We start from the raw sequence: 12,500 nt of genomic DNA on the forward strand, positions 1-12,500 counted from the left end.
CCTGAGTATAATCACATGATTTGAATTGGGAAAACAAAATGTACAAGCCAAAAAGGTCTATTAGGTTGCTTGGTATTAGTTCCCACTGGGATAATTAGGCCTTTATAGACCACTCCTTGTAAATGTCACACCACTTGACGCCGACCAGTTTACTCGAGGATGTTTTTTCCTTACTGTTTTTTATTGTCGTTTTAAATAGCGTATGACTTTTTTCTTATATTGCTTGGCTTGTAACTTGTATCCAGCGAGTCCCGGGCTCAGTTTTTTGTAAATAAACTCTACCATTGCATTGTTACTTGTCTCTTCTATACGTATCATAGAAATGTTTTCTATTCGGCTGAGCGAAGCGAAAGAGAATAGAAGTAAATTTCACGATACACAACAAACTTTGGAAGACTTGTAACAAGCACGGGCACTTCATATCACGTGATCATACAGCCTCGTGCTGGTAAGTACTTCGTGTAAGATGACGTATATTGTCCCGACTTAATGAGTGTTTCTTTATGTAAGACCACATATACAGTTGTTTCCAGAAAGGTTGTCCGACAATAGAAGCGTACGAGAGGTAGTATGGGACAGTATTCAACATGAAGTGAACGATGCCACGCGTACGACCGTACAGCAAAGACCTACAATGGCGAGCTATTCGGATGAAAGAGGTCTTAGGACATAGAGTTGATGAGGTGTCAGAACGCGCAGACTTATGTTGATATGGACATCCAAACAGTTCCCTACCTACCTTAGGGTTAGATCACCGCCGCTCTACCGACTAAGCCTTTTCCCAAAGTTCTCCGTCGGTTGCAATTCAACCAGAGGATTAACATAGGGGATATTTAAGGTTCATGACGTTCATCTTCTTCCTTAAGACACCAATAATGACACGAGAAAAGTGAGGTGTCGGAAAAGACCTTTTTTTGTGAATTGTGTATAAATGCACCTGTATTTAACGGCCTATTATTGAAAGAGAGAGCGAACTTAAATTATTGGGAGTAACCTTTCATGAAATTCCTTGCAACTAGGATACTCATTTTCATAATATGATGGATAAGGCTACTTCAAGACTCTATATTCTGGGGATTTGTAAGTACTATGGGTACATCTTAGAAGAGCTTACGATCTTATTTCATAGCTTAATTATGTCAGTATTTACATACGCAATTGAAGTCTGGGCATGTGCTTATGCTGGTAAATACCTCTCTAAGATCGATAAATTCTGCAAGCGAGCATGGAAATATGGTTACACCAAGGAGCGCATATTCATCAGCGATGTAATCCAAACTAGGGATAAACAACTATGCTTCACAAATGAAGCGGAAAATGTATCACGTTGGTACAGGGCAAATCTTCTCCATGCCAACCCGAATAAATATCAAGTCTTAGCAATAACGCCCCGAAACGTTAACAACGAAGCAAAGGACAAATGTACTCTTGATAAAAACTCTTAATAAACTCAAGCAAAGGACAATGCAAAGGACAAATGTACTCTTGATAAAAACTCTTAATAAACTCTTAATAAAAACTCAAACCAACAGCTAATTTAAGAATTCTTGGAGTAAACATAGATGATAAGCTTAGTTTCACCGAACACATAAGCGACATCTGTAAAACAGTGAGTAAAAAAATAGGGGTACTAGCAAGATAATTACGCAATCTAATTTCAAGTAAGACTTAACTTCAACTTTAGCTAACAGCAATTCTTCCTCATCTTACGTATTGCCAAATTGTATGGCATTTTTGTAAGCAATCTGAGAGGAGAAAATTAGAGAGACTGCAAGAACGCACTTTAAGAATAATCTACAACTGTAGAACAGATACTTAGAAGACCTTCTACAACGTGCAAAGTTGCCCTCTCTCTGCAATAGAAGGCTTCAAGAGATTGTGATTTTAATGTATGAAGTCAGAAATGGCTTGGTCCCCGACTACATAGGTGAACTTTTCAATTTTAAAAATAAAGTATACTCCTTAAGAAAAGCAGATTTTGATGTACCTCGCTATTCAACAGTAAGAACGGAAAACCCTCTATTCACTAATTGCACAATCCCATAATACAACTCTATTACCCCCCAAAACGTTTGCACAACCATTGTTTAAAATTTCTCCTGGGACATGAAAATGTCCCAAGAGAAGTCGAAAACAATGCCTATGCAGATTTTTTGGGGTAAAAAAGGTGTATTATGGGATTTGTGCACGTAGTGAATTAGATATCTGGGCCCATATCTTTGGTCCAGACTATCCCCAAGTGATCGACAGCAACCTTTGCTAGACCATTTTAGACGGAACATTAGAAAGAAAGACATGACTTCTTATATTGAGGGCACATGCAGCAACTGTGCTTTATGCGAACATTAAATGCTAGATTTTCTTTGAAATAAGTGATATTTAAATATGTAAATTGTTTTACATGAACATTCTTTGCTTTAACAAAAGATTGTAAATTTTAAATTAGCTTTTAACACTCGTGGTGTTCCTATTTTAATTTATATTTTGTATTTAGAATGTTCTTTTAGTGTCCACAATTAGCTTATATTTAGCAAAATACTCTGACCATAGTTAATCGAGGGACTGGTTATGAAACTTTAAAACCTTCAAAAGCGATAACAATTAATGTTGTCGCAATCGATGTTTAATTGACCGTGACCCTGCACAATCTTCTGTTTAGGTCTCGCACCGCTTCCCAAATTAGTCGCGCATAATTTAATCGAAGGATTTTATTGGTTATCGTATCGAAAAAAGGTGTGTTTTGTGCAGGGTCAAGGCCAAAAATAACGACAAAAACATCAAACAAGGGAACTTGTCGAGTTTCATAACCATCTCCATGCATTAACTATGCTCTGGCACTTTAATAAAGTTCATTCATTCATTCAAAAAAATCACGCAAATAGATTCACATTGTTTAACAGATCTTCTACCGAGAAAATGTACATATCAGTCTTTACGTCAACGTGGTCATATTATATATTACCACGTATTCGTACAGAGCGCTTTAAGCGCTGTTTTATAACTTTATCTAGTTTAATGTTTGTAAGGAAAGTAATATTTTTAGATGATTCTCCTTTCTACTTTATTGTAAACTTGCACGTATGTTTGCAAGTGTTAAGTTTAATTATCTTATGTTATCTTATCTGATCTAATCATATCTAATCTTATCTTATCTTACCTCACCTTATCTTACCTTACCTTACCTTATCTGATCTAATCTTATCTAATCTTATCTAATCTTACCTTACCTTATCTTATCTTACCTTACCTTACCTTATAACCATTGGAGGGTTACCGAAATTACGGGATTACAGTAGATTTACTGGGGCGATACAGTTAAATATCATAACGACAACATGCGTAGTCTGTTACGCATCTCACATAAACGGTGGTAACCACACATAGTACTTACTAACACGAGGTTGTATGATTACATGATATGAAGTTGCCCGTGCTTGTTACCAGTCTCCCAAATGTATGTTGTGTTTTAAGATCGTAAAACGCTCAACATTGAGTTGTGTTTTGCCTTTGTGGGCCACCGTATTATTCAACGCGATTTCTGACAATTCATGACAAAACATATGGGTAAACACAAGAAGAAAACAGCATCAGGGTTCCTTAGTTGCTTGTCGATCGTCCCCTTAGGAGCTCCAAAACAATTTCTATGAAGCCTGTAAAAGAAAATACCTTTCATTTCTGTTGAAATTTTTAATTTGGTTTCCTTCATTCAGTACTATTTATATCGGTGTCCTCTTTGTTGTGTGTAACGGTATCTGTTCTGACGCCATCGTTAACATTTTGTTTCATTAAGATAAACGAGGTCGTTCACAGAAACATGCTATTCACAAATTCGCTTCAAAAAGTAAAAGAATTTAGTGAATTTAGTTAAAACTCGAATTTTAAGCCTTTATTAGATTTGATAGCGAGCCATTTCTTAGGTAACAATAACTGACGAATTTTTGAAGAAGAAGAAGAAGAAGAAGAAGAAGAAGAAGAAGAAGAAGAAGAAGAAGAAGAAGAAAAAGAAGAAGAACAAGAAGAAGAATAGCACTTAGTGCTGCCACAATCGGGAAGTTAACCGAGCCTGACGGAAAAAATAACATTGTTTACGGAAGCGCTAAACAATGGTTTAGTGACATACTTCTCACAAAATGATAGTTGAGTAACTGCTGCTGGAAAACTGGAATTTCTCAAAGTCTACTTTCCTCAGAGATAATAGCATCTTTTATTGGTATCTTAAATATAAATCATTCGAGTATAAATAAAATTTATTTTACTGTTGATTGCGCCTGGTAACATGAAAGATTCGGCTTTTTCTGCGATTTTATCTCGATCTTCTTTGTTCCTTGATGGTTTGAACAGAGAAACCGCACCAACTGTCGAGCGGGATTTGCACAAATAGCTTTGATCGTATGGATAAAATCTGACTTCGCAGACATTTCAGATTTTTTTTTTTCAATAGGGCGGGATCCCAGTGAATTTAACCACGGACATTGCCTTAGTCATAATTTTTTTCGGCCATGCCAAGGGCTCTGCCTAGATCCTGAGGCCCTTTGAGTACAAGAGACTTTATTTCGCAAGCTTTCAGTAACCCAACCAGAGTCCTTCAGTTTTTGAACAATTCAGACGTTTAACCAGACATTTCTTTAAAGTTGTTTAATAACTGAAACAGTATACGGGCTGATTCTATGTCCGAGAGTACAGCAGTCGCGTCATAGGCATACTGAACAAAGTTAGTTTTTTCTTGATCAATTACGGTTCCTTTTTTTTCCTTCATGTTTAAAAATTATGTAAGAGTGAGAATCATTTTGAGTGCTTATCTTAAGTCGTTTCTTTTTAAATCAGGTGTGCATGGGAAAGCATTTTGATGAAACAATTTTTAAAAAAAATGCGTATACTAAAGAGAGGCAATGTGATCAATCTTTGGTGATTAATGTGATAAATCTTTGGTTCCCTTATAAAACGTAACCACTCTTACTGATTACTGGCTAAGTTTTGCAAGTCTGCAGTGCGCATTTTTCGCTTTAAGATCACGTCCTTGGATACAGTTTTCAAGTCAAATGCAAGTCCGAGCAGTGTGGCTAAATCAATGAACCACTTGGAGGTGTTTATTCGGAGACCCAATTCACTTGCTGCATAGTCTTGAGGAAACGTATGATGGAAGTTGTGAAATCCCTCCCCTCCTGACGTCAAGATAGCAATAAAGTTCTGTGTCGGATGTATGGTCTTGTCATAAGGCTTGTATCCCCAGAGATGAGACAAACTATTTATGTTCCAGATACCATTCAGAGTAATGGCATAGCGGAATCCAAAACAAATTATGAATGCCTTGAAGAGACTCTCTTCCCAAAAGTACCACGGAACAAATACCGGAAAAACCACATTGAAAAAGTAGCTGAAAAGCTTGTAGTATCTGGAATTAAAAACAAATATAATTATGTTATTTTTAATTGAGAACACAAAGAGGTTTGCATGGAATGAAATTGGAGGATGTCGCAATACACTTTGTGCAATATCTAGAGAAAACACGCGACTTACGCAACTGCGCATCAGTATAGACCACTAGATACCAAAACTGTGGCGTAGGAAAGGTATCAAAAACTGTGGAAATCAGAGGGAATTTTTGTGGGGGCCTATTACGTTTGTTCTTATTTCTTCTTAAAAATGTGAATATAAGTGGTCTTTATAAGTTGCTGATCTCTGGTATACCATGCACGTAATAATCTTGATCAATGATTACCTTTTCTGGAGCATGACGATTTTGTCCTCGTACAAGTCGCTTAGATCACACTGTTTTCCTTTCGTTATGACATCAGGGTGTTTTTTTTTTTAACATCAACAACTAACCAACGTGTGAAAAGAAGAATCCTCTCCTATCATTGTGCGGGTCTGCGTCGGTTTCAGAATACTTGTGATGAGCGCGGTGATCCCTCGTCCATTCAAAAATGGAATTTTGGGAGGCCATGGAGTTGAATAGCATTAGCAACAATCTGAAAGGCCACGTGGCTTTGTAGGATCGGTGCGCCCAGAGTCTGTGGGCTCCACAAGTAATACCAATCCCTCTGCAAAAGTAAGAAAGCCAGGTCCATAACCAGGTCCTTGGGTTTGCCGAGGGCATGAGGTAGATCGCATATAACGCCATAAGATGCAAAGTCCCCACATAAGCAACGTTTGGCCACACGATTTGTTGCTCGGGTCGTTTTCTTGAATCCACGGAAGTGTTCTTTTCTGATTGAATCGCTTCTGTTTCTGACATTTTTTCTACAACAAAATTACAATGAAAATTGGACCTAATAGCTCTGAGATTTCATAATATACGACTTTCATATGCTTTCATCATACTTTTTCCCTTGGCAGGATTTATCATAGGCGGTTCGAGTCCAGGGGTCCGTCCAAGCCCTGTATTTTTCAGGCTTCGTTTGGTTTCGTTAACTTCGATAATCGAAAATTTTAGCATGAACAACGACAACGATTGCGACTTCGAGTTCGAGTTCGACTTCCAGAATCTTGATTACTGCGCATCAGTACTGCGCAACTAGGCGTGCTCAACTCGTCCAGGCAAGTTGGTCTGCGACGACTTTACATCGACAAATCGTAGTGGTAAGTACGACATTGCGTTTCATTTAAAACTATTTGTTTAGTTCAAGGCTGTAATAATCATATACTATAACAATCCTCAAGTTTTGGGCAAATAATCTGGGGATTCTCAAGCGTGAAAAGCACTAAAAATGCCAATATTTTGTCAAAGAATAGTGTGCATAGAATAGACTGGAACTCATATTATAGAGTGTCTTCACTTACGTGATCAGTAACCTTGTTCGTCCACCGAAACAAACGAAAACGTTCGAAGGATAATAGAGCTCAATTCCCGGAGGATTATAGTTGGGACACTACCAACATGGCCGCTGTTCCACTGTTTAGGAACACCAACAAGGCCGCCCTGACATCGCGTGAAAAACTCTATACGCTTACCTAAATACGTAGAGCACGACTTCCAGAACTAGTATAAGTTGTACTTGTTCTCGTTCTCGCATTCGTTGCCGATGCTGACAGTCGCTAATGTTGCATTTGGAACGTCAACCCCGGCAGCTTAGGACTCCCATATATCCTCCGTCGGAAAGTTTGTATATTTAAAGGGACTGTGTCAAGAAATTTATCCAAATTCAGCGACTCAGGGAAATTGTAGCCAAATCAAGCGAAACGCAAGAATATCTACATAAAACATTGACAAAAGAAAGGTTTGAGTAAAACAGCAAATACAAAAGGAGGCAAGTATGGGCAAAGCCAACGATGATTGAAATGGATCGCAAATGGGGTTTTCAAAGATTATCTCTGTTGTTCACAATAGGCCTCGATTATGATCGCATTACAATCCAATTAAGTTTGGGATGGGTTCACATCAACTAATTACAGTACGTGATTATAACTGGACTATAATTATTTCAAACAACCTCAAGTAGGGTTGTTTGAACTAATTACAGTGCGTAATTGAGCAGAATGGCGAACACGTGGTGGTATGAGCGGCCAAAACTTCTAACCGCTTTATGGAGCGGAGATTTGGATTTGTCTTTTTCTATTTTTGGAAGTTATCCTTAGTTCTCGTCTCTAGCACGGCGACGATAATCGTGGCAGCCACGCGATACGGCGGAATTTTGTCTCACTGCGAGGTTACCCTGACTATTGTATTTGAATTTTTACAGATGTGAACAGAAACATAATTAAACAACAATTGAATGGAGTGTGATAGCCTGAATTATACTTCAATTGATCATAAACTACGTTCAGTGTGAACACGGCTTTAAATTATGTATGCTAGACAGACATTTTGAGTTTAAAAATTTCCTTGTTTGGATGTAACGTAGCTCGTGCATTTTCCTGCGCGTGTAGCTTCGATCTTTTTTTCCCATATATGGGCATGAAATTGGTGTCCTAAAATACACGCTTTAAGGTCATGTGCTATATGACGTCGGTCAAGTCCGTGCTCAGGTTGAATCCGTTCTTACCTAGGTTTAATTGGTGATCCTCATTTTTCGTAGGATGAATTGAAGATGCAGTCTATCGAGTTTGAAGCAGCTATCCACCGCCCAAAATGAAAACCACTTATGCCTTACCTCAAGCTCTGTCTAAGGCATCTTAACGCATCTTCGTAATGTATCGAATAATCGTATCGGTTTTTGTATTTTCATACACTTATCCGTTTATTCTCAACATTACAACATAGTAAGCAGGGAACAAGGAACTGTACTATGCACTTACACCTAGAACTCGTACCCTCCTGGCCCCAGTTGGTCGAAGGGTGGATAGCACTAGCCACTGGATAAATCCCTATCCATTGGATAACTCAAATGGTTTTGCTAGTGTTTATCCACTGGATAAAGATTTATCCGGTGGATAGCGTTATCCATCTTTTGAACCACCGAGGCCAGATATATACTCCTGTGCTTCACCACTTCTCCGCAACAACGACCATGCTTACCCCACCACAGTTTTTTTCAAGTTAATTGATATCCATTTACAGTAACCAGAACTAATCCCAACCTGACCCTAGTTTTTCTCTAGGCTTAATTTAGGCTCCAAAAAGAGTTTCTTGAATTCATCTGAGTGCGTATTTAACCTAGGTAAAATGAGGATCATCCATTTAACGTAGGTAAAAACGGATTCAACCTGAGAACGGATTTTACCGGCAACATATTCATATAGTCACCCGTCTTTAAACAATGTATAACCATAGATACCCTTGTATACCTCTGTATACCCTTGTATTCTTTTCTATATCTCTTTATACCCTTGTTTACTTGTATATATTTTGCGGGGAGAGCGATAACCACTAAAAGAGGGTTTGCCATTGGATGGAAAAGTAGGTAAAAGTTTTCCGCCGGATGGAACAGCGAGTTTTCACATGTGTAAAACAAACTGTTTTGTGACATTTAACTTTAGACCAAATAAAAGGCAGAATGGCAGAAGACGGATAAAACTATTTAGCCTGCTGTTTTAAAGATAACGTCGCCTTTGGAGTCAATGTACATTGGCAAGTTGCAAGTGCCTCGCCTTTTTCTTAGCGCAGCTAAAATGACATAAAAGAAAAGACCTGGTTTCCCAGGAACGATCTGCAATGTGACGCTGCATGTTTTAAACTACCTCTGTCGCCTTTTCCTACCTCCCAATAAAATCAAGAATCTTTAATATTTCTGGGTATGACATTTACACTGACACCACTTTGAAGGATCGGAAAATCTTGACACGTCGGGACTGGTCTATTTTATATTCAAACTTGATCTTTTTACGTATCTGTTTTCTGGTGTCTAGTGAAAGTGACATTAAAAAGCTGATAAAATGCTTTTCCGCAAAACACACGAAAGTCAGCAAAATTTGCTGCCAACGTCTTTAAAGGTGTGAAACCGAGGTTATGAGCAGACTTAAGAGAGACACGAACTTAAAGTGAATCATTTTATAGAGTAGAGAATTTAAAACATTGTGTTTACTAACTATAAAAGTAAACCTACCGTTTGAAGGAGACAAAAATTCCAGCCGCACTTGAAAACACTGTCATCTAAACTTTGCACATTTTCTGTCTTTCATAGTTGAAATTTCTTTTTCAGTACGCAAAAAAAGCGCCTTGTTTTCGAGTTTTCAATTCGCAGTGACAATTTATTTGGTATTTTTTTCTTGAGACCGGCAAACTTTCTTTCTAGTCAAATTTTGAATTGTGCATCGAAAAAATACGAAGCATCGCCATCAGAACAACTCTGGCTTTTTACGAGCGGTTTTTTTTCTGCAATACGAAAATTGATGGGATTGTTATAAAATAAATAAACCCCTTTCTGGCTTGCTAGTATGTCGGTTGATCGATAATGTCCGCGGCTAAGAGATTGTCCTCAAAATTTCATATTTGCCCTCGAAGCTTCGCTTCTTGGCCAAATATTCATTATTTGGATAATCTCTCAGCCGCGGACATTATCAGCTGACATACCAGCGACCCGAAGGCGTTTATTTATTAAATATACTGCAGCTACCACACATACTACGGCTACTACACGTATTAGAGGTACTACAGGTATCACACCTGCATACTTCCCCTATTACACCAACCGTACTACAGGTACTACACATATTACGGCTTCTACACATACTACAGCTTTTACACGTACTACAGGTACTACAGATAGAACACGCACTACAGGCACTACAGCGAAAATACGTACTACAGCTGTTGCACGAACTGCAGATACTTCACTTACTACAGCTACTACTGGTACCACACTTATGGTATTAGTTGGCATGGTCGTACGCATGGTAGGTCATACGTAGGAATTGGGCGCTTTTGCAATTGCGTTTTACTTTTTTATTTGCGTTTTGCTTTTTTTTTTTTTCTTTTTGGCGTTTTGTTTTTTGTTTGTGTTTGTTTTTTTGTTTGCATTTTTCTTTTTTGTTTTTTTGTTTTTGTTTGCCTTTTTATTTATTTTATTTTATTTTATTTTATTTTGCGTTTTCTTTTTGTGTGGGATTTCCCCATACTTTGTCAGCACCCTGCTGGCAGAGCCTTTCTTTTGCTTGCTCGATTTTGGCGTTCTCGAGAAAGACTCTGCATGAATCGAGTAAGATCTTTATTGAGTATGCGCTGCATGTTGCCAGGATACAGTCTCGAATCCAAGCCTAATATGCCAAATCACGCCGCCATATTGGGTTTTCACGGTACAGCGGGCTCAATTATAACATAGGTTTTATCACTAAACGGATGCTTGCACCGGAAAGACGGGTTCGAAAGGAAACAAGATTGACTAGTCCAGAAGTTCGGGCTGCGGCGGCTTCAAAGAGTTGACGCGATTTAGGCAGAGCCTCCTTTTCTCCTGCTCACTAAAGGAAAAGACAAAAGGAGGCCCTGCTAGCAAGTTGGCACCGGCGATAATCCTGGCTTTATTTATTTGTATACAAGAGCCAAGTGTTTGTCACGTGGTCTCTATTACGAAGAGAGAGGATCCTGGTCCTGGGAATGAGAATGAGTGTTTGACTCCTCTCGGCTGTTGTCATTTGGCGGATTTCGGTGTGATTAATTTACTAATTTACAAAGTAAGGAAAAGTCGTCTTCCTCTCTGACGTGTGTATTAAGCGAGTTTTGCCTGCTATATTGTAAGGAGTCATGCCTTCAAACTTATATCGATCAGAAATAACATACAGTATGGTGACCGTGGTCCTTGAGAATAAAGGGTAATCTTGAACATCTTACCTGAATCAAAACGCCACGAACTGAAATTTTCCACTGAGATAGCAATTTTGTTTCTTGCGATAATATTAAATTGGCAAGTTCCAAACTTAAATATTTCTCTTGAAATTACAAAAGAGGTGAACATAATCGCGAGGCCTTCGTCCGCCAGTTTGGTCCTTGGTCCGCGAATCATGTCAGCATCCCCAAAAAAAATACCTGTGAATCCCGATAATTTCTGTACGAACATGAAAATTTACTTATTCTCTATTATCCTCGATATATCTCAGCTACAATCGTATTGGATGTCGTTGTGAGTATAAACTCTGCTTTTATTCTCAGTTGACTGTCTCTCAACACAAGTTCCAGTCCGTTATAAGACCGTGTTGGTATTCTAGATATACCAAAGAAGGTCACCCGTTCGTAAAAATGTACAAACAGGATTTTGAAAATATTGAGTTAAGGCAAAGACCTTTTTCCATTTATCGAAGGTTTTCTTTATCTGCTTTGCGAGATTTAAGTTCTCTGGGGTCATAAGTAGTATAACCGTTTTCTCGTCTGCAGCTTGGGGATTCTACGGAATCGTAACTCGACATTGATCACAAAAACATGACAAAATGTATTCCATTTACTGTAATGCTAATAATCAACGTTTAATTGACTGAAATCCCACACAAGTACGCATTGTGGATCTATTTTTGTTTGTGTTTGAGCCTTCCGGGCCACTGTACTATATCACACGTCGGATTTGAAACCTTCGTTTAGACGTTGTGTGAAGCGTTGCGTAAAGTAGTCCCCACCCTTACTTCTCGCGAATATTGCAACAATTTCGCTTCGAACCCCCAAAAAATTGCACATTCCATCGTGATCAAGCTTGTTCATTATCCCTACAATGAACGACTGTGACATGCGTGATGAGATATGTTGTTACACTGGGTATTTTCTCTCGCAATTACGTTGAGACACAAGTTGCACTGAAATTGTATAGTACGACATTTACTGAGACAGACAATCCTAGTAATTTTTGTCAATTATACACTTGACTCTGAAAATGATATCTGTTCAGGCTCGCGAAACGGATCATGACTAAAACACCACACGAGTACATACGGGTAACATACGAGTAACATACGAGTAACATACGGAACATACGGATACATACGAATACATACGACTCACATACGACTAACATACGACTAAGATACGAGTAACATACGGTTACATACGACTAACACACGGATACATACGACTAACATACGGATACATACCAATACATACGAGTAATACGAGTGTTTTTCTCATAAACTAAGCTCTAATTATA

General features: G+C 38.4%; 1 pseudogene; it reads right to left on the reverse strand.

The window, feature by feature from the left end:
- Window positions 1-4,953: 4,953 nt before the first annotated feature.
- Window positions 4,954-6,235, reverse strand: LOC138036153 (stearoyl-CoA desaturase 5-like; annotated as a pseudogene).
- Window positions 6,236-12,500: the final 6,265 nt, after the last annotated feature.

The sequence above is a fragment of the Montipora capricornis genome, unplaced genomic scaffold (genome assembly GCF_036669925.1).
Source record: "Montipora capricornis isolate CH-2021 unplaced genomic scaffold, ASM3666992v2 scaffold_462, whole genome shotgun sequence".
In the NCBI taxonomy this organism is placed as follows: domain Eukaryota; kingdom Metazoa; phylum Cnidaria; class Anthozoa; order Scleractinia; family Acroporidae; genus Montipora; species Montipora capricornis.